The 27,170-nt window shown below is 50.2% G+C and overlaps 1 protein-coding gene across 5 annotated transcripts in view; it reads right to left on the bottom strand.

Moving 5' to 3' along the window:
• The window catches only part of LOC138516848 (zinc finger protein 638-like), a 1,099,812-nt gene that overhangs the window by 286,111 nt on the left and 786,531 nt on the right, over positions 1–27,170 (bottom strand). The gene's annotated exons all lie outside the window — the stretch shown is intronic.

Here is a 27,170-nt window from a genome sequence, read left to right as displayed (position 1 = left end):
CATTTGAATTCAGACAATTTATATGCAATTGCTGAAAAATGATGTGAAAGATATTGCCTAGAGACACGGTTGCTTTTCGAACAGATGTCCACTTGCTGTGAGTGTGCAGATACGATTGGTGGCACATGAGATTTGAATTCACACAGTTCATATGCAAGTGCTGGAAAATGATATACAAGATATGGCTAGAGACAGTTGCATTGTGAGTAGATGTCCACATGCTATAAGTATGTAGGTACGCTTGCTCTGGCGCAAGTGGTTTGTTAGAGGTGCGACTGCTGAAATGGATGCCTACTGACTACAGACACGAAAGGTGTATGAATGGCCAGTCATACGGTGGGTGCCTTGTCGTGGCATCACTGCTCACAATGAGGTTCCTCCTAGTGCTAAACAAGGTGGTTCCTCCGTGTGCTAATTTCCACCTTGCCTGTCCCACTGCATTGTGACCTGCATTGAGACCTGGATGTATGAGAAGTGTGAGCAAAGGTGCATGTGAATGGGCTTACTGACAGCACTTTACTCTTTACTGAGAGCACTAAAGAGCAAAGATTTACCAAATCTCACTCAGGTACGACAATCACGCATACGAGGTCTGCCTCTCATTGGGAAACCTGTGGGAACGCGGGAAGGTAGGCCATATGTTGTTGGTGGTGTGTTTCGGTGGGTGACCAGAGTGAACTGTGACAATTGTGTTTCTTTTCAGAGACATTTCTCTCTGCCCACCCACCAAAACACACCGCCAACAGATGTTCTACCTTCCAGCGTTTCCACAGGTGTCCCGATGAAAACGGTACCTCACATGTGTGGGTGCACCTACCTGTGCGCAAAGGGAAAAGGCAAACCCACTGGTAATCCCAAGCCCCAACCCGTCAACCAGCAGCGACTGACAAGGTAAGGAAGGTGCGGGCAAGGGTAACAGCCATTACTGCTCCTTATTTAACTCCATCCTCTCTTATTACTCCTATTGGCTAAGTTTGCAGTCTGCTGCACTTCGCAGTTGTACGTTATTCATATCTGGCATTAGGTGAATTGTCGTAGTTAGCCATCAGGGCTTTTTCCCATTTATAAAGTCAAATTAACAAAAGAATGTCCTTGTTGGCGGGAGGAGCGACGCTAAACTAATTGGGAGAAAAAGTGTAGTATGTCATTCCTTGTGGCGTTTGTACAGCACACACACTGTTGTATTTGAAAATTAGGCTTTTCCCTCTATTGCGCCATCTAGGATATTATTTTCACTTTATCCAGACAACTCACTTCTAGGTGTCTTGGTTTTATGTCGTATGCTGTAACCTAAGCTTTTCCCTTTACCCTGTACACTTGATTCTAGATTGTGGCATTGCTGTTTATTGTAGTTTGTTGTTGTGCACTGCAGTTCCCCCTCGCTCCCCCTCCTCCTTTCCGTGCTCTCCCTTCACGGTGCTTTCAATTTCCCCTATCTTATCTAACTTCTATCCTATCACCTATCCTATCTCTCGTTTGAAGGCTGGAAGGAAAAGGTTCAAGAAGGATCTCCTGGTCTCCAATCCAGGCCTGCCCATTGCTGACACTCATGTCAATGTTTCTTCCAGGCAGACATCCTCTTTGTCGTTCCCTCTCCGGACCTTTGGATTCCCCCATATGGTCTCAGTGCTCTCCCCCTGCTCTTCCTCTCCCGTTAATGGGAATACCCATTGGGAAGTACCCTTGCATATTTTCTTTTCTCTAGGGCCATTATTAATGTCTACCTAAATGGCACTGTCATGGTATCTCTGCCCAACCTCCACATTCCTGATAGAGGTCTTCCATCTCTAAACAACTTCCTTCCTTCTCCTACCACTCCTCCTGAGGCACCGACGGGTGTACCACATTCCTGTACCCCTCTTCGGAAGACCTACAAAAGTGGCTACCTGTTCCACTTAGCTGCCCTCAACTCTCGTCTCTGCCGTCATACACTCCTCTGATATCTGCCACTTCCTTGAAGACCTCAACGTCCTTGCTCTCACCAAGTCGTGGTTTACGGCCAGCTCTGTCACAGGTTTTGACACTCTACTCCCAGAGGGCTACAAGATCCTCTATAAGCCGAGGACTAACTGCCCAGTAAGGGGCAGAGGGGCCGTGTTCTTCCCTGAATGGGTCCCTGCTCCTATCATACCCACTCAATCCTACTCCTCCTTTGAATACCTCCTCTGCAGGCTTCGTGTCTCTTCTGACCTCTCTCTGACTCTGGCCACCATCTACAGGCCCTCTGGCCCCGTCTCCATCTTCCTCTTAGAGGGGTCTGACCTTGCCCCTTTTCTCCTGGCCTCCACCTTTAAGCTTCTCCTCTTCTGAGACTTCAATATTCACCTTGACTCCCCTGATGCGGCCTTTGGACTCTCCCACGTCCTCTGCCTCTTTTCCTCTCAATTTTTCCTTACGGTCAGACACACTGTGCCGGACAAACCTTGGAAGCTCCCATCGCTGCAGACATCCCTAACTCCAAACCTCTCACTACCACTCTCTCCTGGTCTGATCATGCTCTCCTATCCTCTCACCTGGACCCTCAGGGTTCCCCCGGCTAAGCCCCGGCTAAGCCCCGCCTGCATTGCCAGCCTCCTTCTCCGCCATTCGACCTATGAAGCGAGTGTCAGTTGCTGCTTTTGCTGCCACCTTCGTTCCCCTTCCAACTCCGGCCTCCAACTCCCACTCTAACACAGCCCTTACTAACCTTCAACTCTCCATCTCCGAGGGGGCGCTGACGGACGCCAACGGAAAATGGCCGCCCGATAGAGTATCTGCACCGTGTAAAATACATCCTGCTGAATTTCCTGTGTATCCAGAGAACGTTTATTTGAGTGCCATGGTGGGAGAGTAAGCTGAGGCGCTGGATATCGGTGGATTCCCCTGGGACGAAAAACTAGCCAGTAAATACTGAGTAAACCCGTGGCGAAGACCCGGCAGGCTACCCGAGTGAGAAGTGTTTGCGAGGCCTGCTGCCCCTCCCCCACCCGCTGCATGTCTGCTATCATCCGGAACGGGCAGAGCAGGCGTGTATGACCCAGAGAGGAGGCATAGGTGCAGAGGTGAAGAACAGTGGAGCTTCGATAGAGGTGCCTGAACACTGTGACAGGCGGTGAAGGTTTAACACAGTCATCTGGAGCTGGCTGCAAGCACTGATTGTGTGGAGGCCCAGAGTCTGAGTGGCAGTGAGGGCGGGCATCCCCTCCCCGGCAGCTGCCGTGTGAGCGAGCGGCTAGCCGGACAGCCGAGGGCAGGCCCCCCCCGCTCTTCAAGTACGATCCTGAAGGTACGTGGGCGAGGCAGAGATACAGAGGCATACGAGACAAGCTTGGTGGGAGCCCTTGCTGACAACGCAAGGCTAACATATAAGCAGAGCCTGGGCGGTGTAAGAGGGGGTGGTGCTGCGAGTCTACAACTCCCCCCACGGTGCATAGACATCCCCCCCTTCTTTGACAATCTACGGATCGTAAAAACAGAACTGCCACAGTGAGTGGCCCCGAGCGTAGAGAGTGGTGAAGGAAGCCCCACGATATACCACAGCGGGTGACAAGCCCACGGTGATAATAAGACTGAGACAACATATGTGGAAAGGTACCGAGTGGCACCACAGCGATTTACTGCACCATAAACCGACACCCATCAGTACCATTGCGTGATAAAAGTGGAGCCAAATAGTGCCCCAACACAGGTCGGATATATCACACCAGAGCCCAGCTTGGGGGTAGAGGCCAAGTGAACACGCAGCCCACGCTCAGCATGCCTAGAAGCAATAAAGCTAGCAGAAAGGGACCCATGAACACTTTCACTTACGTCCCCATGGGGGACCAAAACGCTGCAGAATCACGGGCTGCCACACTAGAGCTGCACAGTCCTAGAGGTGAATCACCAGATCCCTATATGGTGGCACTACAAGCAGGATTTGCCGCAGTCAATACCAAACTGGATGAAATGGGAAGCACTATCTCGTCCATTAAAGCAGACCTTCATCAGGTGAACGCACGTCTACTGGAAAAAGAGAACCGGATAAGCACCGTCGAGGACACTGTGGTAAACCACAGCAAGGATATGGAGAATCAAAAAGAACCTGAAATTAGTCCAAGGATTTGGAATCTAGGTCCCGCCGTAACAATATTAGGGTGGTCGGGCTGGCAGAAAAACAAATGAACGTTCCAATGGAGGTGTATATGGAAAAAGTAATCCGGGCAGTAATCCCGGACGCACAGCTATCGCAGCAGTTCCTGATTGAGAGAGCCCATCGAGCCCCGACGGCTCCCCCGAAACCAGGTCCACCGCCACACACAGTGATTGCCCACCTCCTCAATTACTGCAAGAGGGATATGATCCTATGCTTGTCTCGACGGAAAGGTACCCTGACATATGACTCCACCAGGATACATATCTACCCTGACGTTTCAAATGGGGTGCAAGCTGCTCGGCACAATTTCGATCAATCAAGAGAGCTCTCAGGGCACAATCTATCCCTATATGCAATGATGTGCCCCGCCATGCTACGTCTGCAATATGCTGGGAAAACATTTTTTTGTGTCACCGGACGAGGCAATGGGGTACATCGAGCGGAATATGCCCCAACGGACAAGGACCAAGTACCCGGACCAAGCAAATGAAAACATACTGGGAACTCGAGAATACAAAATGAGCTAAAACTCATGGTACATGAAGCTACAGGTGCGGCGGCTCATAAGGTGGTCTAGTTGGCACACGGAAAAGGGCAGAATAACCGTGCAGAGCCGCCCAATTTTTCAAGGTTGAAGTTTAATGAGTGGTTTACACTGTCAAGTTGGGGAAATGGTTTAAGGGAGTTTGGCCAGTTGCCCATGGGGTGAAGAGGATGAGACATTTTATGGTATATGGATCAGAATCATACAGGCTGATATGGGAATTGGAGGTAAACCGGAATGGGAATGGAAAGGTATATATAAAAACACTGATGAGTGTGGTGTACGTAATAAGGCACTTCAAGAGTTGAGTGGGAAACTGCGACATACCCATGACACCAATATTAAGGCTACCAGAAATGCAAGAAATTAGGCTGCTCACTTGGAACGTACGGGGACTGTCACACCTGATAAAAGCAAGGAAGATACTTCCGTATGCAACTCGACACAAGATCGACGTACTATTACTGCAAGAGACGCATGCCACTAAGAAGGTTACAGATGGATTTGCACGAAAGTAGCCACAAAGTACTCCTCACTGACGAGAGGAGTCCTTACAGTTGTACACAAGAGGGTTAACTTTCGGATGTCCAAAACACTTACAGATGAAGATGAACGCTACGTGATAATATGGGGCGTCTATACAACCGAATCATCATACTGGTCAATACGTATGGCCCTAACTTAGACAGCCCAGAGTTCTATCTCCGGAATAGTGGAACTAATATCGCCTCTGTGGACAGCAGCCGTGATACGGGGAGGGGACCTCAACTTAATTCTAGACCCCGAGCTGGACCGATCGACGGGGAACCGCAGGCTGCACACTAAAGCGGCACTGACACTGAAACAAGCTACGGCTACATTACCTCTGGCAGACGTATGGAGAGAGTTGCCCCCCCTTGAAAAGGATTACACATTCTACTTGGGGGTATATGGATCTAGCTCACGTATTGACTATTGGTTATGCTCTTCCGAGTTGATTTCAGAGGTGGAACAGAGCTCAACACTCCCCGGTCCTTCTGAGACTCACACCAAAAGATACAGAGCGCACCACCCGCACTTGGCGCATGCCCCCTGAGCTACTGAAGGATGAGTCAGTGATCGAAACACTTAGAATTGAAATAGAGGGCTTTTTTGCGCGCAATTCAGGCACAGTACTGACCCAGAGTCTCGTTTGGGAAACATTCAAAGTGTGGCTGAGAGGCCAGTTGATGGGGACAGCCTATGGAGCCCCAAGAGAAATCAGGTAGGACTTAGGCCAGACTGAACATGAACTGAGGGTACTTGAGATCCAGCAACCAGTGAGCACAGGTAAAAAGAACTTACAAAAAATACAAGAACAATTGGAAAAATGTAAGACATTGGCAGAGAAATAGCTGTACTACATAATGCAACCTGCGAAGGCAAGGAAGTATGGGTAGGGAAACAAGGCGAGTAAGACAATGGCAACCCTTATCAGAACAGAACAGGGATTGAGACATATTACCAGTATTCGTGACTCAGCAGGGATAGTACAGACAGCCTGAAGTACAATTAACGAAAAATTCAAAATATTATATGCCAAATTGTATGCCAATGCGGATACAGTGACCCCAGGAGAACTCCAACCCTACATGGGTTCATTTCTAGTGCCCAAATTGGGGGAAACGGAAAGGTCATTGCTGGAACTCCCATTGACTGCTGAGGAGATTAAACAAACCATCTCGGATCTGCACGCTGGATCGGACGGTATCCCGCTTGAACTATGCAAGGTATACAAGTCGGAGATGGCCCTGAAATTGCTGGAAATCTGGGAATAGGCGCTCGAGAGGGAGAGTTACCGAGTAACATGAGGCGATAACAGTCTTGTTAAAGCCCCATAAACCTCACCAAGACCCATCATCCTATTGTCCATTGTCACTGATCAACTCGGACGCAAAAATCTACATTAAGACAATAGCAAATCGCCTGATCCCGTACATGAACAAACTAATCCACATGGACCAAACGGGATTCGTCCCGACCCGATCGGCAGCACTGAATTTGAGGAGATTCTTCGCGATCACTTCACAACTGGACCCGAATGCTAAGGCAGTGGCAATTACTCTAGACGCAGAAAAAGCAGTTGACTCGGTGTCATGGAATTATATGTTTGCAATGCTGGGCAAATTGGGGTTTGGGAAGATGGTTATGGGCTATATTTGTTTTGTATTATTCGTATTTATATAGCGCACAACAGCCCGGGGACATCGTGGCACTTGTTACAGTACAAAGCTTAGTTACTTAGTTACATGGTCATTAGCAATATATATACAGGTTCCAATATAGTTACATAGTCATTAGCAGTATATGGGATACATTACTCACCGTAATCGTATTTCTGATGCTTGTATCTGCTTAGATTCACATGCTGTGCATAGGCCGACATCTAGTGGAAGCTGCGGAGTATTACAGTTTGTTTTTCGAAAATCGAAAATGGGCGTCGACACAGGGCGTGCCAGTAATACTATCCCTAGTGTGACGTCCACTGTACCCATGATCCCTCACGCGTCTAGGATCCCCAGATTGTGTTTTTCCTGACATGAGGTAGCATGAGGAGTAGCGTGAGTACAGATAGTCCAAGCAGATAGACAGAAAGGTAAGACTACAAGCAACCATGCGCCTTCTCTCGGAGGGGAGGAAGGGTGGGTCGCATGTGAATCTAAGCAGATACAAGCATCAGAAATACGATTACGGTGAGTAATGTATCCCTTCTGAGGCTTGTGGAATCTGCTTACATCACATGCTGTGCATAGATTAGCGAGCAGTACCAGAAGAAGGAGGTGGGATGTGAGAAGGGTCATGAGCAAACAGGTGTCTTAGAACCGCTTGTCCCACTTGTGTATCTGTCTTGGAGTGAGTGTCAATGCAGTAATGCTGAGTAAAAGTGTGAATAGAGCTCCAAGTAGCTGCTTTGCAAATGGTGTCGAGGGGAACATTTGCAATGAAAGCCAGAGTGGCCCCAATGCCTCTGGTAGAGTGGGCCCTTGGCGTAAAAGGCAGAGTCTTTTCAGAAAGAGAGTAACACAGCTGTATACAGTTGATAATCCACTTAGAGATAGCGCCCTTAGAGACGCGATCCCCCTCTCTGCCTGTAGCTACGGAGACAAACAGTTGATCTGTTTTCCTTAGCGGTCTGGTTTTATTTACATAGTATAAGACCGCCCTACGCACATCTAGGGTGTGTAGTTTCACCTCAGCCGAGCTTTGTGGGTTTTGGAAGAAAGCCGGAAGCTCGATGGACTGGTTTACATGGAACTTGGATATGAATTTTGGTGAGAACCTAGGGTGTGTGCGTAAAACCAGTTTGTCCTTGTGGATAGTAAAGAAAGGATCTTGCACTGACAGAGCCTGAATTTCACTGACCCTTCTTATGGAGGTAATGGCTACTAAGAAGGCCGTTTTATAAGTCAGGTGTTTGAGACTACGTTTATGCATGGGTTCGAAGGGGGGGCCCATGAGCTTAGCTAGCACCACGTTGAGGTCCCATCCTGGCGGTGGGTTCGAAATAGGAGGGTGAAGTCTCTTTACTCCTTCCATGAAGGCTTTAACCACTGGTACTTTCCACCACGAGACCCTGTTATGGGATGTGGTGTAAGCCGAGAGGGCTGCCAGGTGTACTTTCAGAGAGTTAAAAACCAACCCTGCATCCAGCAGGTGGAGCATGTATGTTACAACGTTGGAAGGAGTGCAATCAACCGGGTTGATTTGTTTATTCTGGCACCAGATAACGAATCTTTTCCACTTGTCAAAGTAACAGTGTCTTGTATTTGGTTTCCTGGACTCTTTTAGAATGTCCATACACCTCTGTGGTAATTTGAGATGTCCAAACTCTATGACTTCAGGAGCCATGGTGCTAGGTACATAGAGTTGGGTTCCTGATGCACTGTTTGACCTTGTTGTTGGGACAGAAGGTTGTACCAGGCTGGGAGTCTGATGGGCTCGCACACCGCCATCCTGCGTAGGTGTGGAAACCATGGTTGTCTCGCCCACATGGGAGCAACTAGGATGAGCGTCATTGATTCCTTGTTCATCTTGTACACCACCTTCCTGATGAGAGGAGTTGGTGGAAAAGCGTACGCAAACATCCCTGACCAGTTCATCCACAGGGCATTCCCCTGGGAGTCCGTTTGGGGGAACCTGGATGCAAATCCTGGGCATTGTTTGTTTTCGCTTGTGGCGAATAGGTCTATAGTGGGGAAACCCCACTGAGAGAAGAGATCTTCTACTACGTCTCTGTGAAGGACCCATTCGTGTTCTTCTGGGAGGGAGTCTCTGCTTAGAGCATCCGCTAGGGAATTGAGCTCCCCTGGAACATGTTGCGATGATAGGAAGATGTTCCGTCTGAGTGCCCATATCCATATTTTCTGGGCAAGCTTGGACAGATTTGGTGAACGAGTCCCTCCTTGCTTGTTCAGATAGAACATGGCTGTCGTGCTGTCCGTCCTGATCTGCACCGACAAGTTCAGTAAATGGGGCTCGAACGCCTGCAGCGCTCGGAATACTGCCAGAAGCTCTAGCAGATTGATGTGGTTCTTGGCTACTGAGTGAGACCAGAGACCCTGAGCTGTGTGGTGGAGATGGTGAGCTCCCCACCCAGTCAGGCATGCATCTGTAGTCACCACTGCCTGTACTTCGGGATCGTAAAAGGGTTTCCCCTTTGCGAGATTCTCTCTTGTCCACCAGTGTAGGCTCTGTACGAGTGTTGGCGAAACGACCACTAGATCGTCCCACTGACCACTTGCCTGAGACCACTGTTTCGCCAACCATTCCTGCATGGGACGCATGCGCAGACGCGCGTGGGGGACCAGGTAAATGCATGACGCCATCATGCCCAGTAACCGCATAGCTTTGCGTACTGTTATCTGTTGACCTGACTGATAATGCGGAATTTGCAGAAGTATATTCCGAATTCTTTCTTCCGAGGGGAAGGTCAATTCTTTCTGAGTATCTAGGATAGCTCCTAGAAACTGTTTTGAGGTGCTTGGCACCAGACTTGACTTTTTCTCGTTGATAGAGAAGCCTAATTCGTGGAGGAGGTCGATAGTCCTCTGAATGTTTGACCTGCAGATTCCTGGGGTTTCCCCCGTTATGAGCCAGTCGTCCAGATAAGGGTACACTGGGATTGCCTCCCTGCGTAGGTGTGCAGCTGCCACCGCCAGTAACTTGGTGAATACCCTTGGTGCTGAAGCTATCCCGAAGGGCAGTACCTTGAATTGGTAGTGGCGACTGTCCACCTTGAAGCGCAAGTACTTTCTGTGCGCCGGGAGCATGGAAATATGAAAATAGGCATCTTTCATATCCAAGGTTGCCATGTAATCCCCCTTTTTTAGGAGTGGGATTACCTCTTGTAGCGTGGTCATACGGAATTTTTGGGGCTTGACATACTTGTTGGCAGGCCGTAAGTCCAATACTGGGCGCATTGTTAAATCTTTCTTTGGCACAAGGAAGTAAGTTGAATAGATACCCTTGTTTACCTGGTGTCCTGGGACGAGTTCTATCGCGTCCTTTAGGAGCAGATTGTAGATTTCCTCGAGGAGGATCTTTTGATGTTCTAAAGAGTGGACTTTTTGTCTTGGAGGATGGTTTCGGGGACGTTGCAGTAGTTCTATACAGTATCCCTTGGATACCGTCGACAGCACCCATCTGTCGGATGTTATCCCTTCCCATGCCTGGGTGAAGCTGGATATTCGTCCCCCTACTGGGGTTGCATGGGAAGGGACCCTGAAATGAGCGTCACTGCTTTGGTGGAGGCGTGCCGCCTCCTTTACTGGGGCTGCCTCTGCCTCTACCACGTCCTCTTCTACTAGCCCTACCATACCCCTGGGTAGACTGTTGTGAGTTGGTGTTCCACTGTGTACCCTGGGTGTGGGAATAGCTATTTCCTCTATTGGAATTTTGGCCGCGGGGGCGACGAAAATTGCCGTTCCCTCTTTGGTTAGGTGGTTTTGTAGTTAATTGGCCAAGGGATTTGAGGGTGTCGAATTCCTCCTTAGCGTTTTTTAGAGCGTCCTCGACTGCCTTTCCAAACAGGAGATCACTTTCCACTGGTTTGTCTAAGAGTGCAGCTTGTGTTTCTGCTCTGAATCCTGACTGCCTCAACCAAGCATGTCTTTTGATGACAGTCCCCTCTGCTATAATTCTACCCGCATTGTCTGCGGCGTCCAAAGTTGCTTTTAAAATGCAGCCTGAGACGTTTCTTCCCTCTGCACAAATGCGAGCTAGCTGGCTCTTAAGGGGTTCGGGAGCGGAATCTATTAGTGCTGCAACTTCTTCCCACTGATGGCAGTTGTAGCTGGCCAACAGTGTGGTGGAATTCGCGATTCTGGTTTGGTAGGCTGCCGTGGAAGCTACTTTTCTACCAAAACCATAGAGTTTCTTACTTTCCTTGTCGGGGGGAGCCTCCGAGGAAGATAATGGGGTTCCAGCTCTCTTGCGGGTGTTAGTTACGACTAGAGAGTCTGGCTTAAGTTGGCCTCTAATATATAGAGGGTCCGACTGGGCAGCTTTAAACAGCTTCTCTACTCTCGGGTTTACAGGTCTTGTCAGGTTTGGGTTGACAAGGGATGGTGCTATTCTGCGTTGAATAGATTTCAGGATGGGAATGGTCTGGGCTACTGTCTTCCTTTCCCCTATTAGTTCCTCCGCGAAGTCCCTCTCTTCTTGGACACCTTGTGTGTCTATGTGGAAGTGGTTAGCTGCCCGAGAGAGCAGTTCATTTAGGAGGGGCTGATTATCTATTGGGGAATCAGACACTGGGGCTTCCCTTTCGACTGGTGAGTCCATTCTGAAAATATCTGGGCTATTTTCTGGCTCATCCTCGTCTTCGTCCTCCCCGTAATAATCTGACACTGCGAGATCTTCTGGTGTCTCAAAATCCTGGCCCTCTATAAGGGAAGAGTCTCCTTGGCCTGTAGGGAAAAGGCAAGAATAGGGTTGGACCTCGAAGGGGTCTGAAGCCTTTAATGGTGTCTCGACCCGGGGCCTTTTATTTGAAGGGATAGGGTCCCTTGAACCTGAGGGAGAAGATTCCTGAGGGTTTAAAGCTAGGAGTTGGTCAGGGTGTCTTTCGAAGAAATTTGCTAATGAGGACATCCTTGACATTACTCTGTCAATGTCCTCGCATGACCAGAGTTTTGAGCTTGGGGTGACCTTGCTGGAACTCTCTATGGACTGTCCCTGAGAAGACTTGGACGGGGAAGACAGTTCTATTGTTGTGGGGGATTGCAAGGGTTGTTTCCTTTGTTGCTTACCCCCTTCCCCGTGGGTGGAAGTGTGTTTACCATTTCCCTTATCTTTCGACGCCTGGCGTCGAGGATCGGAGGTGGAATCCCTGTGTTTCGAACTAGGCTTCGAAACTGGGCCCTCCTTACTCCCAAGTGATTTACCCTTTCCCTGGGGTGCAGGCTGGGGATGGAAGTCGTGTTAGTCTCCGGACGAGTGATCTTCCGTGATGTTAATGGGCGAGGCACTATGTGCAAGTGTGGAGGCTTGCCTGACGTCGTGCGGCGACCTCGACCGGGACCGCCCAGAGGACGTCCTTTCGGACCGCTCCTTCTGTGCCTCTTTCCGAGGTTTCGACGACGTCGAATCTCGGGTGGCTTTTTTGTGTTTAGCGTGTGTATGTGTAACGCTCTTGTCGCCGGGGGACTTCCCCATAGTCGCCGTGACGGACGACCTTCCGAGGCCGGGGACGTGCGTTAGGCTGTCTTTCGACGCCTTGGTGCCCTCGCCGTCCGAAAGTCCGGCGTCGCTGCCGTCGCTGAAGGTACCCTCCGCCTCCATAGCTGCTAGCTTGGCGTGGTGGGCCCAACGCTTGGTGGAGCGGTCCTTAAGGGTTTTGGTCTTAAACCTGCTACAGGCCCTGCAACCCGCCTCGGGGTGGTCTCTGGGCAGGCAAAGGTTGCACGTAGCGTGCTTATCTACCCAAGGGTATTTCTTATTACACTTGGGGCAAAACTGAAAGGGCGTACCCTCCATACGCGCCTGTGGGCAGCGGGCAAGTGTGTGTAGGTAAGAAGGTGTCTATAACCGAGTGTGGAAGTGTACCACCCCCCACTCTCCCTACTTGTAGGGCCGAGGCCAGCGGCCCAGGCCCGAGCCGAGGCGGAAGCCTCCAGGCCCAATCCGTCGGGTTTCGACGTTGATCTCCTCCCCGGTTCGGCGTCGAGATGCTGATCGACGTAAGGGTGACAAAACGGGGCAAATTAGTAATTAGTTTTAAGTGCAAGTATGGCAAAGCCAGGGAACTCCGATGAAGTGCTTCCGACCAGAATGGCGGAAAAAAACAATCTGGGGATCCTAGACGCGTGAGGGATCATGGGTACAGTGGACGTCACACTAGGGATAGTATTACTGGTACGCCCTGTGTCGACGCCCATTTTCGATTTTCGAAAAACAAACTGTAATACTCCGCAGCTTCCACTAGATGTCGGCCTATGCACAGCATGTGATCTAAGCAGATTCCACAAGCCTCAGAAATACAAGTTACAATATAGTTATATTACATTTGTGTTATATTACAATATACATGGCAGAAGTGGAGGAGGCAATCCTCCACTTGCTAGTTGAGGAGAGTGGCCTTGAGGTTCTTGCGGAAGACAGAGATGGAAGTTTCAGCTCTAAGGGTGGCAGGGAGTGAGTTCCAGAGTTTCGGTGCAATATCCGCCTGCTATATAAGAACCCGGCAGCAATGTTTTAGGACTAAACACTCTATCGTATCCCTTTATGTTGGGTAAGGGTACCAAACAAGGTTGTCCCCTGTCCCCCCTCATATTTGCACTTACGATAGAGGGCATAGGTCAGACACGAACACGCGTGGAGGGGCATCCGTATTAGAGGGTTTCCCCAGTTACTGTCACTATATGCAGATGATACAATGGTGTATGTCAGGTGTCCAGAAACACATCTACCCCCGATAATGCAGGCAATAAAAAAATTTTCCACGTACTCTGGCTACAAAATTAACCAGAAAAAGACCGAGATAATTCAACTGATGCCGACCACAGGGCAATCTCCAGCTACATCAGATTTTAAATGGTCCCCTACAACGGCACTTTACCTTGGAATAATGGCCATTGATAGACAGTCCCTATACACTGCCAATTCCGAATCATACCTTCAACTCCTGGAACACAAACTAGCTGTCTGGGGAAAACTGCCAATATCCATGTATGGACGAATGGCCCTACTCAAAATGGTGGTGGTGCCCAAGTTGTTGTACATGTTCAGCGGTATTCCAATATGGCAGGGCAGAGATTTTTTCCAGAAGTTAGAGACTAGCGATTAAGTTTGTTTGGGTGGGAAAGCGGTTAGACTTAAATGGCCAAGGATGCGCGAAAGATATGAAACAGGTGGACTGTCAGCCCCAGACTTCATATTATATTTTCATGCACCACAAGCACACTTTGCGAAGTACTGGCTGGACACGCACACGTGCGGGCCGAGAAATATGCGGTAGCCCCAGTTAACATTCAAGCAATGCCATTTACAAAAAAAAGAGGTAATATTGGGGAAGTAGATCCTGCCAGTTCCGCAGTGCGTGCCTGGTTAGCACAGTTTACAAGGGTGGGATGCATGAACCCATACTGGCCATTTACCCCCCTGTGGCACCATCCTGACTTAGAACCCACATTTGACACTGCCCTGCAACGTAATTGGGACTCAGACAAAGAAATGAGAATACGAGACTTCTACCCGGAGGGCAGATTTGCAACACTCACAACTGTGCATAACCAAGGGGGGGTCAGGCCTAATTACTTTGCTGCAATACTATCGTATGAAAGAAGCCTGCAAAAAGAAATGGACATCGTTTCCTGAGGCCCTCCCCCCTAATACATGAATTCCTGTCTGTGGTTATGTCGCAGGAAGGTTTTACGGGAATAGTATCCAGACTATAGAAAGCAATCCAAGAACACACCCCATCAGGGGTGAAACAAAAATGGGAAAGGGATCTTGGTATCACCATAGAAGATAACCAATGGGCAAGATATTGTCAGCATACCAAAGCCATTTCGATTAATTCTAACTTTAGGTTAATTCAATTTAAACTACTAAATCATCATAACCCTAAAGAAGATCTGCAAGTTCGACCTTACCATTCACTTAGCCTGCCCCAAATGTGGTACCCCTAATGCAAATTCAATGCATATGTATTGGGAATGTCCCCCCATAAAGGCCTTCTGGGAGAACGTAGCTACAAACATAAGTGATATTGAGTGATATTGCGGGGATACATATTCCGGCTGTCCCACATAAATACGTCCTGGGCGATATAGGGAAGGCTTCAGTTAAAATTCGGAGGTTTGTTGCTGTTGCAGGGGCAGTGGCCAAGAGAAATATATTACAGTTATGGAAATCCAAAGCAGCCCCTATTCAGAAGGCATGGCTGCAAGACTTATTACATGTTCAGGGTACTGAGAAACAATATGTCAAACAGTATGTCAACAACTACCAATAGACCTAAAGACATCTGGGCTCTGTTACGAGCCTACCTTAAGGACAGCCAAGAAAGCAGGTCGGAGGACTACTCATAATCGTTTGAAATTATTGTACCACGTACAATGTGTATAATGAAAAGTCATGTGCTCTATTGATATGTACCTACTGAGTCCAATCCAAAAAATTATGTGAAATGTGTTACACCCATCAGCAAAAAAAGGTTTTAATAAAAAAAAAAACTCCATCTCCAACACTCTGGAAATCCTTGCCCCTGCCAATAGGATCTACATGAAGCCTGCCTCCAATCGCAACACATGGTATGACACTGGCCTGGCCTCTCTGAAACGCAAGTGCATCCTCTGACAAACTGGCCTGCCGCCTGCTCCAAAGGCAATTCAGACTTTCCATATGCTCGAAGAAGAGAGTCTATATTCAAACCTGCATCTCTGGGGCCACTAACACACAGCTGAACTTTTCAAAATCGGCAAGGAACTTGCCATTCCTACTGCAGTCTCCATTTCTCCTCTGCCTTTCCTGGCCCTGTGCACTGGGGCCTAACTTCATTTCTAAAACTTTGTACATCCTGTCCTCACTCTTCTCTACACCACTCCCTTCTCCCGCACACTCTCAGGCCTCCATTGCCTCCCACCCCCCATCTGCCCTTTCCCTCCTACTCTCCTCTTTCTCCCCGATATCACCCAATAAGGTTCCTAGACACATCCGCTCTATGAAAGTCTCATCCAGCCTCCTTGCTCCTCCAGAACTATCAAGGACAAAATTGACTCCCTTGCTCTAACCTCGGCTTTCTGCAATCACTCCTTTGCCACTTGATACTTAGCCTGACTCCTGTGAACCCTCTCCTCAAAAAGCTGTCTGCAGACCGTTCCTGTCAGGCTAACTACCGCCATATCTCCATTACCCCCTTCTGGGCAAACTCTGTAGAAGCTGGCCATCCCCCCACTTATCCACCACACGGAATCTGTTGTCTCTGCAATCACCAGTCTGGCTTCAGAGCTGCCAGTGGCACAGAAACTGCACTCCTTAACACCCGTGAAGACTTGCTCTCTAATCTAAATTCCAACTCTCCTTCCTTTCTCATTCTTCTTCACTTTCTCTGTCTTTGACACATTCCACCGTTGGCATCACGGACCTGGCTCTGGACTGGTTGACTTCCTTCCTCTCTGACCGACCGTTCCAGGTTCAAATGGTCCATTTCCTCTCCTCCGTCTCACTCTCCACCCATGGTGTCCCTCAGGGCTTTACCCTCTCGCCTTGGCTTTTCAACATCTACCTTGCCCCTCTAAGCCCACTTGATCCTCGCCTTCACTCCTAACTTCCAGTGTTATGTAGGTAACACGCAGCTCGCCTTCAAGCGTCTGCTATCCAGGAATGATGTACTGCTAATAGTCTCTACCTTAATGCATGTAAGACTGAGATCCTTCTCATTAAAAGAACAGATCCAACCCTCCCTCCTACACTGTGGCCGCCCTCCATGAGCCCACTCACCCTCCTGTGAGGCAAAAAACCTTGGTGTCATCTTTGACTCCTCACATCACGGAACTTGCCAAGAAGGCCCCTTTTCAACTGCACCTCCTCAGAGGCAATCTCCCTTTTCTCACCTTCCCCCAGAAGCTCAATGTCCCCAGACCTCTGGTCCTCTCCAGGCTGGACTACTATAAAAGCCTCTTCCTCAATCTGCTCAACTCCTCCCTTCGGCCCCTTCAACTCATCCAGAATAGGACTGCAAGACTTATCCTCTTCTCCTTCCCTCATCTCTGACTGTCTTTCTGCTATCCAGGAATGGTGTGCCGCCAACGACCTCTGCCTTAATGCCAGTAAGACTGAGATTCTACTCATCGGCACTCCCACTCCCTCCTTCCCTGCTGCTCTCTGGCCGGCCTCTCTGGGCCCTCTCCCTACCTGCAAGGCAAAAAACCTTGGGGTCATCTTCGACTCCACACTCTCCTTCTCTCCTCACATATCCGACGTATCTAAGAAGTCACACTACCAGCTACACCTCCTCAGAGGTATCCTTCCTTTCCTCTCCTTCCCCCAGAAGCTCACTGTCTCTAGAGCCCTGGTTCTCTCTAAGCTGGACTACTGTAACAGCCTCTATCTTAATCTGCCCGCCTCTACTCTCCGCCCTTTGCAACTCATCCAGAACAGGACTGCAAGACTTGTCCTTGGCCTCAAGCCCAGGGACCGTATCTCTCCAGGACTGAAATCACTACACTGGCTCCCAGTGACTGCGAGGATCAAGTTCAAAACCCTCTGCATTGTCCACAAGGCCGTCTGGGGCCTTGGGCCAAAATACCTTCAACTCTCTCTTCCTAAATATCTTCCTTCTCGAGCTCTTCGCTCATCCGCCTCCAACTCCCTCAGGGTCAGCCGCTTCTCCAAACAACGAGTTGGGGGCAGATCTCTTTCCACTGCAGGGGCCTCCCTCTGGAACAGCCTTCCTACCTCCCTGAAACTTGAGGAGAACCACCTCCGGTTCCGGAAGCACCTCAAAACCTTCCTCTTTGCCTCCGCTTTCTCTCCCCCTCTCCCCTGCTAATACTACTGAAACTGCACTGAATCTGCAACTGGGCCATTCACCGTTCTCGGCCCAGCCACTCTCCCCTGCACTGCCTCCACGGCAACCCCTGCACTACGGGACTGTGTCTGTATCCATACAGCCCCCCTTCCCAGCACTTGTCTGCACTTACCTCGCACTTGCCACCAGCTGGCCCTTGTTATTTATCCTGTATGCTGTATGCTTATAACCCTGTACTGCACTTTCCCCTCTCCCTTCCCCCATGCACTTTTCCCTTCCCCTCTACCCTTGCACTTGCGCGATCTGAATGACACCTGGCCTAGTAAGATCGTTGTCTGTCTCCCCTTGTTCCCCCCCCCCCCTGCCTCGTCGCGCCTTGAAACACTTGTGTATAGGCGCGTTACAAATGCCTTATCATATCATATCATATCCTTGGCATCAAGCCCAGGGACTGCATCTCTCCAGCCCTAACATCTCTCCACTGGCTCCTGGTTGCTGCGCAGAACCAAGTTCAAGACCCTTTGCATCATCCACAAGGCTTTCTGGGGCCTGGGACCCCGTTACATACAACTCTCTCTCCCTAGAAACCTCCCTGCTAGCTCAATCTCTCTGCAGATCAGACGCTTTTCCAAGCAGGGAGTGGGGGGTAGAGAGCTCTCCTGCAGGTGCCTCCCTCTGGAATGGCCTCTCTGCCCCTCTCAGACTTGAGCCGGATGTCCTTCACTTCATGAAGCTTCTCAAGACCCTCCTTTTCGTCCTCTTTCCCTCTCCCCCTCATAGCCCCCTCTGCTCGATTGGCTGCCTGGTTCCTTCAGATTCTTACAGGGCACCAGGTCCTCCTCGACCAGTCTACCCCTGCACTTGGTCTCCCCTGACCCACCCCTCACCCCAGCCTGCACTTTCCCTTCTGGGCACCCTCCCCATGCACTAGCCTGGCTGGGCCTGAACCGCTTGAGCCCCTCCACCCCGGTTTCCTCGCACTTAGCACGTGGACCTTCTTCCCATGCGCACACTGCATTGCCCAGCCTCTGTCCACTTGGCCTCCCCTGGCACTTGCTCAACCCACAAGCCCATCCATCCTGACCGGCACTACCCCTCACCCATTTTCTCTCCCTGCACTTCTTGCTACTGCACTTGCATGAGCCCAATGTCACAAGGCCTAGTAGGACCGTTTTTGTTCTCATCATCCCTGCCCCCCCCACCCCACTCTTGTCTTGGTGCGCCTTGAAACACATTGTGAATAGGCGCATCATAAATACCCAATAAATAAAATGGGGAACAGGACATCCCAGTGAAATCCATGCACACTGCATTTTTGACACAATTAAAAAAAGAAAGAAATCACAACATTCTAAGCACAAAGGGGAAAAGTGAAAGTGAAAAATGTTTCATCCACTGCAATTTGTAATATATGCATGCTGCTCAAGATATTGGGCGGAGCCTGGAAAGGGGTATGGGATAAATGGGGCCACGTGCATTTTTAAGGCCTAGGGCAGCACAAAGAGGCCCAGGGACCTCAGTTACCAAACTAAGCACAGTACTTATTTTGGTGTTTGATGCGAGGAGCTACCTTAGGTGAGCTACCAGTGGTTCACGATCTGCTTGTTGGAGAACCTGGTTCTAGGGTATACAAGAGGCAACTGAGTAAAAGGTAGAAACTCGCATTTGAGGGTATGGTGTAACCCTGGAACAAGTGGGTCCTAGGGCAGCAGGCACCTTTTGACCATCCTGTGCTCATTCTCTGGACATGTGTTTTAGCTGTGTCTACATCAGTAGCCTAGGTATCAAACGGGCACAATCCCTGCCCAGGTGAGTGAGGAGTCTGCTACGTCGGACATCTTTCACCTTTCACACCATGTGAACCAGTAGTCAGGTCCTCAAAGAGTGTCAAGCAAGCACTCACTTGACAGAAAACATGGAGCACAAACAACAAAATCAAAGGTTGATTCGGAAAACTCCAAGAAAACTGTTTGAAAAAGTAACAGCTGAAGAAAAAACCCTTTGACGAAGAAAATGTATCTGAAGTTGCCCTTTCTGACGCTAACAATTTAGGAAGCAGTCAGACCAAGTGCGTAAAGATCAAATGCAAGTCTTTTTTGTTGTGCAGAAGACTGAAGGGTACATGCTTATTTTGATTTTTACTGGGGTTTTAGAATAACTAGAAAAGGGGGCGTGGCCTGGAGCCGACTCGACCGGAATATGTTCCTGAGAGCGCCGGCTCGGCCCATTGCGTTCTTTTATATAAAATCTGTTTTCTGCCTCCGTTCAAGCCCGGAATTTCGTCCACCAGTGGGGGAACCTCCCTGCACCCTCCGACCGAGTGGGTCCCGGTTTCTCATTGAGACTGCTCGATGCGACTCTACAACTGAGGGGCCCACTCGGCGGAGAAATGGCCGCCACAGCTCCGAAATCCGGAGACCACCCAGGAGGGAGCGGAACGGACACAGATGCCCTGCCGTTCTGACGCTGCTTGAGGTGAGCCAGTGTGTGCCTGCTCGCCGCTCGCTGATGTGCCCTTCTGCCCACGGACCCAGCGCCCAGCTCCCCGCGCCAGCTCAGCCCGAAGCAGTACTGCACCCTGGGCAGTGAAGCCATCGGCTCTCTGCCTCCCCTCACCAGCCAGGAGGCGATCGCTGGATTGCCTCATCTACTCCGAGCCCCGGGATCGGGCGGCTCGGCTTTCCGCGTCCCTGGCCAACCTGCCTGCACACAGCCCACTGCAGGCTTCCATCAAGAATCCTCCAATACCACCCGAGCTCGGGCGGCCCAGCGACATCCAACGGCACCCGATCCCGCCAAGAGCCTGCGCTCTCCAAACTTGTAGGAGCGCTACGCCCCAAGCAGCGGTTCCAACGGCTCTCCGCCTTCGCCTTCCTGCCGGGACACAGCCGCCGGACCGTTTCCTCAACGCAGCTTCCCGCACAGTCTGCCTACCTGCACAGGGGCCAGTCGGCCGCTACCCATCGCCGCCGGTGTGCTCCAACAGCAGCCGGTTGAAAGTCCCGCCGGTAGCACGGTATCCTAGCCAGCGCACAGTGCCCGCGCAGGGTCCACGGAGGCACCAGCCCACGAGCCTCTCTCCCTGCGCTTGTGCACCAAACTGTGGGGCATCCTGCACAGCTAGCCTCAGCCCATCCAGGCTACCTCAGCGCTCCAACGCCCGAGGAAGCCCGCTACAGCCCCTGCATCTACAGTCCCTCAGTCCAGGTGGCCATCTTGCGGATCACCGCCGGAGCCCAGACCACCCATCACTGAACCAGGGACCTTCTACCCTCCCCATAACACCACCGGAGATCGCTTTTTCATCCCCCGCCTGCCGCCCTGGCCACAGCATCCCAATTCCGGGGGTGGCCCTCTGGCACTGCCCCCCCCCACGCCCTTCGCCCCCTCGGCTGCCTGCCACAACCTGCTCCGCAGTATCTCTGGCCCTCCCCCTGGACATCCATTGCTTCACAGGCTCACAGGAGTTGCTTACCCCACCACCTACTCCGTTTGCCCCCGGGTCGCAGATGGACCCCGGATTCAGCACAGCGGCCCAGCAACACGCCAGCACAGGCGTAGGGAGGTGAGGAGTTGGGAGGGAAGGGAGGTACCCTACTAGCCCTTGGTGCGCGGCTGAGGGAGGCCCCACAAACTCATTGAACCGGCCTCTTGAACCCCGTATCATCAGTCCCCACTGAATCTACCTGAGCGCCAACAGAGCCCCTACCCCGACTGGTTTCTCCCCACACCTCCGGGACTTTACCAAGCCTCGAACTTATATCTTTTAACGGAGGCGACTCATCACTGGACTCAGAGTCCCAGCCCCAGAGCCTCCCTAGCACCACAGAACTTCCGGCATCTCGCCGACACCGAGGTGCTCACATACACCCGTGCTCCCACGACAATGTCTAAAAGCGGGAAGGCACCTAAACAAGCCGACATCGTCGCCCTCATGACCACCTCGGCTGCCGAAAGGGCCAAGAAAGCAGACTCACCGGAGGATGCTAACAAGAATAGCATTCCATCATCTGTAGGAGCAGATTCCTCGCCGCCACAAGCTGCAACCAAAGCTGACCTGCAGGACCTACTAGTGGCCCTAACCAGAGAAATCCAGAAAAGTTCTGAGGAAATGACCAAGAAAATAAACTCCCTGGACAAAAGAATGGGGGAAGTGGAGCACAGAACTACCGAAATAAAATCTGAAGTCTGTGACCAACGATTCGAAATTGAACAGGACAAGGACAGGATAGCCGCCCTTGAATTAAGATGCAACAACCTTGAGGCAAAAGAGGAGGATTTGGAAAACTGATCAAGGAGAAACAACATCAGAGTCCGAGGTATCCCAACCACTATCCCAGAAGCAGACCTGAAAGCTTACATATCGGATCTCTTTCGATTCATCATCACATTTCCAGACACTTCCCCCCCCTAGAACTAGACCGGGTGCACAGAACTACTCCAAGGAAAACTTCCACGCTCCCCCCAGATGTATTGGCCAGGATACACTTCTTTCAGATAAAAGAGGACATTATGCAAGAAGCAAGGCAAATGCGACAGATCACCTTTCGAGGTTCCACGATCTCTCTTTACCAAGTCCTAGCGAATGCAACACTCCTGAAGCGTAAGGCAATGCAGCCCTTGACTACCTGGCTACAAATAAGAAAATTCCAGATCACTGGGGTTTCCCGCTTCAGTGAAATTCAGATGGGACAGTGCACAGAGACAAATACAGTCGTTGAAAGAGGCGGAGAAACTCATGGGTATAAACAAAACTGACACCAGCGCCGAACCTGAAGAATCAGTTCGACTTCACCGGGACGACTCCCCCAGGAGGGGCGTGGTCCAAACCCAGCAGACGGCGCAGACTTAGGGGCCCTCCGAAAAAGATGGTCCAGGAGCCTGCGGACCCCACACGCAGTGTCCACCCAAGAACAACTGAGGCCCTTCTGGAGCTATTGCATGCAACTCATATGTACCTGCGCAGAGGCGCGTCCTGCGGCGGGCGCCCACACGGTTCTCGGCGGCCCAGTTGGCCATACCGAGCGCATTGGTGCCACTAGTTCCCCAGTGGCAGTAGGTAGACGTTCCTTCTACCAGTTCAACGTCGGGAAAAGAAGAGGGGAAAAGAGAGAAGAATGAAACTTACAAGAATACCTTCACCACCATGGACACCTTCCGTCCCTAGAGTCACCCAAGGACTCTTCAACACAACATGCAACAACAACCGAAAACAATCCCACAACTCAACACATCAGCTACATCTCATTCAAACATCGCAGGATAGGCCCGGGGTAAGGCTTATGAGACACACTCAACACCACAGCGTAAGAGATGGCTAATACAAACGAATTAAGAATCATATCCTGGAATATCCAGGGGATGAACTCGCCAAGAAAATGCAGATTGGTGGAACACCGCCTGGGTCACCTATCAGGAGACATTGTCCTACTGCAAGAAACGCACCTACTTGCAGAGGATGAACATCGCATAAAATTCAAGAGATATAAGCAGACCTTCTTCGCCACTTCTGGCTCAAAGAAAAGGGGTGTTGCAATTCTACTCAGCGACAAAATTCCACTACTCAACATCACAGTAAGGAGAGACCCAGAGGGCTGTTACCTACTAATCAAAGGCCTCTTCAAAGAACTTCCCATCACATTGGTATCAATTTACAGCCCCAATTCCTCCCAAAGCAGGTTCCTCAGAGAAATCCTCCCAATCATCCTAGCCTTCCGGGAAGGCCACCTATTCATAGGCGGAGATTTTAATGCCATGCCGAACCCGTCGCTAGATAAAACGCTTCCTCCCACGAATACAGACTACACGCTGGCCCTGGCCTTACTCAACCTATTCAAAGAAACAGACCGTGGACATCTGGAGAATACAAAATGACGCCTTAAGAGACTACACACACTTCTCCAACGTCCACAAGGGATATTCAAGAATCGACTTGATTTTAATTTCCGGCACCCTTTATCCATGCGTCAACACCACAGAAATCCACACATGTATGATCTCCGACCATTCTCCAGTCTCCGTGAATCTATCCATTTCAGGCCAGAAATCCCTCCCCCAAAGTTACTGGAAACTAAATGATTCTCTCTTACTAGACATCAGTATAAGAGCCGAAGTGGAGGACGCATTAGCTAACTACTTTAAAGAGAACACCACGCAAACATCCCCCATCAACATAATCTGGGACACAATGAAGGTGGTGGTCAGAGGCGTACTGATAGGGGCCGGGGCAGAACGACGAAGGATCTCAAACATAGCTGTGGCCAAGCTGGAAAAAGAAGTATCCCACCACGAATCACAACTAAAAGTTCAATACTCCAGAAAAACTGAACGGGCCCTGAGAAAGGCAAAGACTGCCCTGGAAATGCACTGCGCCGACCGGACAGCTAAATCCCTAGCGTATACAAAACAGTTCTACTACGCTAAAGTTAACAAGGCAAACAGGATATTAGTTCAAAAGCTATGGGCGATCCGCAGTCGGAACAACATACTCAAACTACGAGGGGAAAATGGAAAACTGCTCCTCTCCGAGACGGATAAAATTAATGAACTGTTGAGATACCATACATCGATAATGTCCAGCGAACCATTGAATCTAGAAGACCTACCAGAATACATGAGGGTGCTTCCACCCCGGAACCTCCCTCTCCTAGAACATCTGGAGGCTCCCAAAGGAGACGAAAAGGTCATCGAATCCATCAAAGCCCTCAAATCCCCCGCTCCAGGCCCAGATGGCCTGACCGCAAACTTCTACAAAAGATTTGCCAGGGTGCTGGCCCCTCATTTATCTGCCTTATTCAATTCCTTCCTATCCACGAGATCTGTCAGAAAGTCCATGGCCAAATCAATCACGATCCTGCTACACAAGCCCGGGAAAGACCCCGAACTGCCAGACTCCTACCGACCCATATCGCTCCTGAACAATGACGGGAAGATTTTCGCCAAAGTGTTAGCCAGAAGACTGGGACCAACCCTTCCAGGCTTAGTCGACCGAGACCAGACAGGATTTATCGCTGGTAGAGGGACCCATGACAACATCCGACGAGCGATAAACCTAATTGAGTGCGCCCACAAATCAAAGACAAAGATGGCCGTAATCTCACTAGACGCCCACAAAGCCTTTGACCGGGTGGATTGGGGTTATATCTGGGAGGTCCTTCAACGATTCGGCTTTGGTCCTAACTTCACGTCATGGGTCATGGCCAACTACCAAATCCCCACAACACAACTCTGAATTAATGGCACCAGGTCCGACCACATCCACATCACAAGAGGCACCAGACAGGGCTGCCCACTGTCACCCCTGGTCTTCGCTCTGTCCATGGAACCCTTTCCGGCCAGAATCAGACAAAACAATGACATAAAAAGAATTCAGGTGGGGGAACACGAGTATAAAATTGCACTTTATGCCGTTGATGTGCTCTTAACTGCGACAAACCTTTCAACTTCCCTGGGGGCCCTGTGGAGGAAGATCGAGGCGTTTGGCGCATTATCGGGATTCAAGGTCAATCTATCCAAATCCTCAGCATTACCCATCAACCTCTCCCACAAGGACGAGGCCGCGCTCGCACCACTCTCACCAATACCCTGGGCCAAGGAGGCCATAGAATATCTCGGAGTCCAGATCACTAAAAACCCAATGCGTTTGTACTCAAATAACATCCCACAATTTCTCAGCGCTCTGCAGACTGACCTCAAAAGATGGAAGCAACAAGAAATCTCTTGGTTTGGCCGAATTTCCGCTGTCAAAATGAACCTGATACCCAGATGGCTATATCAATGTGCATCTCTACCACTACAGATCCCTTCCCCTCCTATACGGGCCCTACAGAAGAAAATAATGGAATTCGTTTGGGGGGAGGCGGGGGGAGGGGGGGTAGAGGCCCCGGAACAAGCAAATTATGCTGAAAGGAAAATCACAAGGGGGCCTTGGAGTCCCCGATCTAGCCGGATACTCACTTGCGGCTCAGCTCACGCTTTCTCTTGGGTGCAGGAAGTAGACCCCCGAGATGGCGGCAAATTGAAGAGGGCTGGTGTCCGGTCCCAGTACACGATCTTCCACACCTACCATTGCTAAAATCACAAGCCAACTCACTCTGGGCCCTTATCTGCCACGACGGTCACAACCCAATGCTGGAAAACCGCAGCACGGAAATGGGGAATCCGAGGCACCCTGGACCCATTGTCCCCCATCTGGAACAACCCAGAATTGACACCAGGAAACCCACCACGGGACTTCCATGCCTGGGTAGCAGGAGGTCTGGCAAAAACTGGCGATTTCCTGGAGGAAGGCTCTCCCATCACCTTCGAGAGGTGCAAAATAAAATTCGGAGTGGGGGAACGGGAAAGATTCCGTTACTCTCAAATAAGGCACTGGATGTCACACAGGGGAACTCGGGACAAATGCTTGCGAGAACCAACAGCATTGGAACTCACCTTCACATCTCCAACCCGCAAAGGCAGAATTTCTACTATATTTCAGCTCCTAGACAGATCCGACCCGGCAAAAAAAGAAAGATATATGACAGAATGGGAAAAGGACATTGGCCGGGAAATAGCAGTAGAAGACTGGGAGAAAATCTGGGCCAGATTACATAAAAGCTCTCAATGCGTCACAAATAAGGAAGGAGGCTATAAACTGTGTTATAGATACTATATCACCCCCACCCAAATCCATAAGGCCAACCCGGACATTCCTGTCACTTGCTGGCATGACTGCCAAGCCCCCGGATCTCTTTTTCACTTAGTGTGGGCCTGCCCAAAGGCAGAGATATACTGGAAGGAAGTGCTGAAACGCATCAAAGAAATCTCCGGCCTCTCAATCCCTTGGGACACAGGAGTCGTCCTTCTGGGCGATACCGGCGACGGAGCATTCCCAATTTCAGGTCATATCTCCCGCCTATGAAACCACCTACTATTAGCCGCGAAAATTGCACTGGCCCGTCTATGGAAAGACAAAAATGGCCCCTTGATCGCCCTATGGTGGGCCAAATGTTGGGAGATAGCAGTATCAGAAAAAATCACAGCAATACGCTCAGACTCCCTAAATAGAACTCTGAATACATGGGACCCATTCTTGGACTATGCAGCCAAATATCCAACTCTCACCAGGAGTCCCCCACTTACAAGATGGCTCCAATGCAGCCCCCTCTACTGACCCCTGATCGGCCCCCAAATACTCCGGAACTTAATCAGACAAGCACCCGAGATTAAGCCACCCAACTGCCACAGCCAGGAATCAACCCACCATCTCTCTTACCCCCAAAAGCCTATAAAGACACTATTTTTTGTTGCAGCTGATATGCACTGCTTTGTTGTATGAAATTTAATATCTTGCAAAAATCAATAAAATGTTGTTATGGGAAAAAAAGAATAACTAGAAAATACTGCTTTCAATATTTTGTAATAAGTATTCTGTGGTCTGGTGGCAGGAAACTTGTGAGGATGTCTAAGGGGAGTGCATTGTATTATTTCGCCTTTATGAAACCACAAGTCACGCTTCAATAATGAACACAAACTATTTC

This window comes from Ambystoma mexicanum, chromosome 6q (genome assembly GCF_040938575.1).
Source record: "Ambystoma mexicanum isolate Mex_15411 chromosome 6q, UKY_AmexF1_1, whole genome shotgun sequence".
NCBI lineage: Eukaryota > Metazoa > Chordata > Amphibia > Caudata > Ambystomatidae > Ambystoma > Ambystoma mexicanum.
This window is presented reverse-complemented; position numbering and strand designations above follow the sequence as displayed.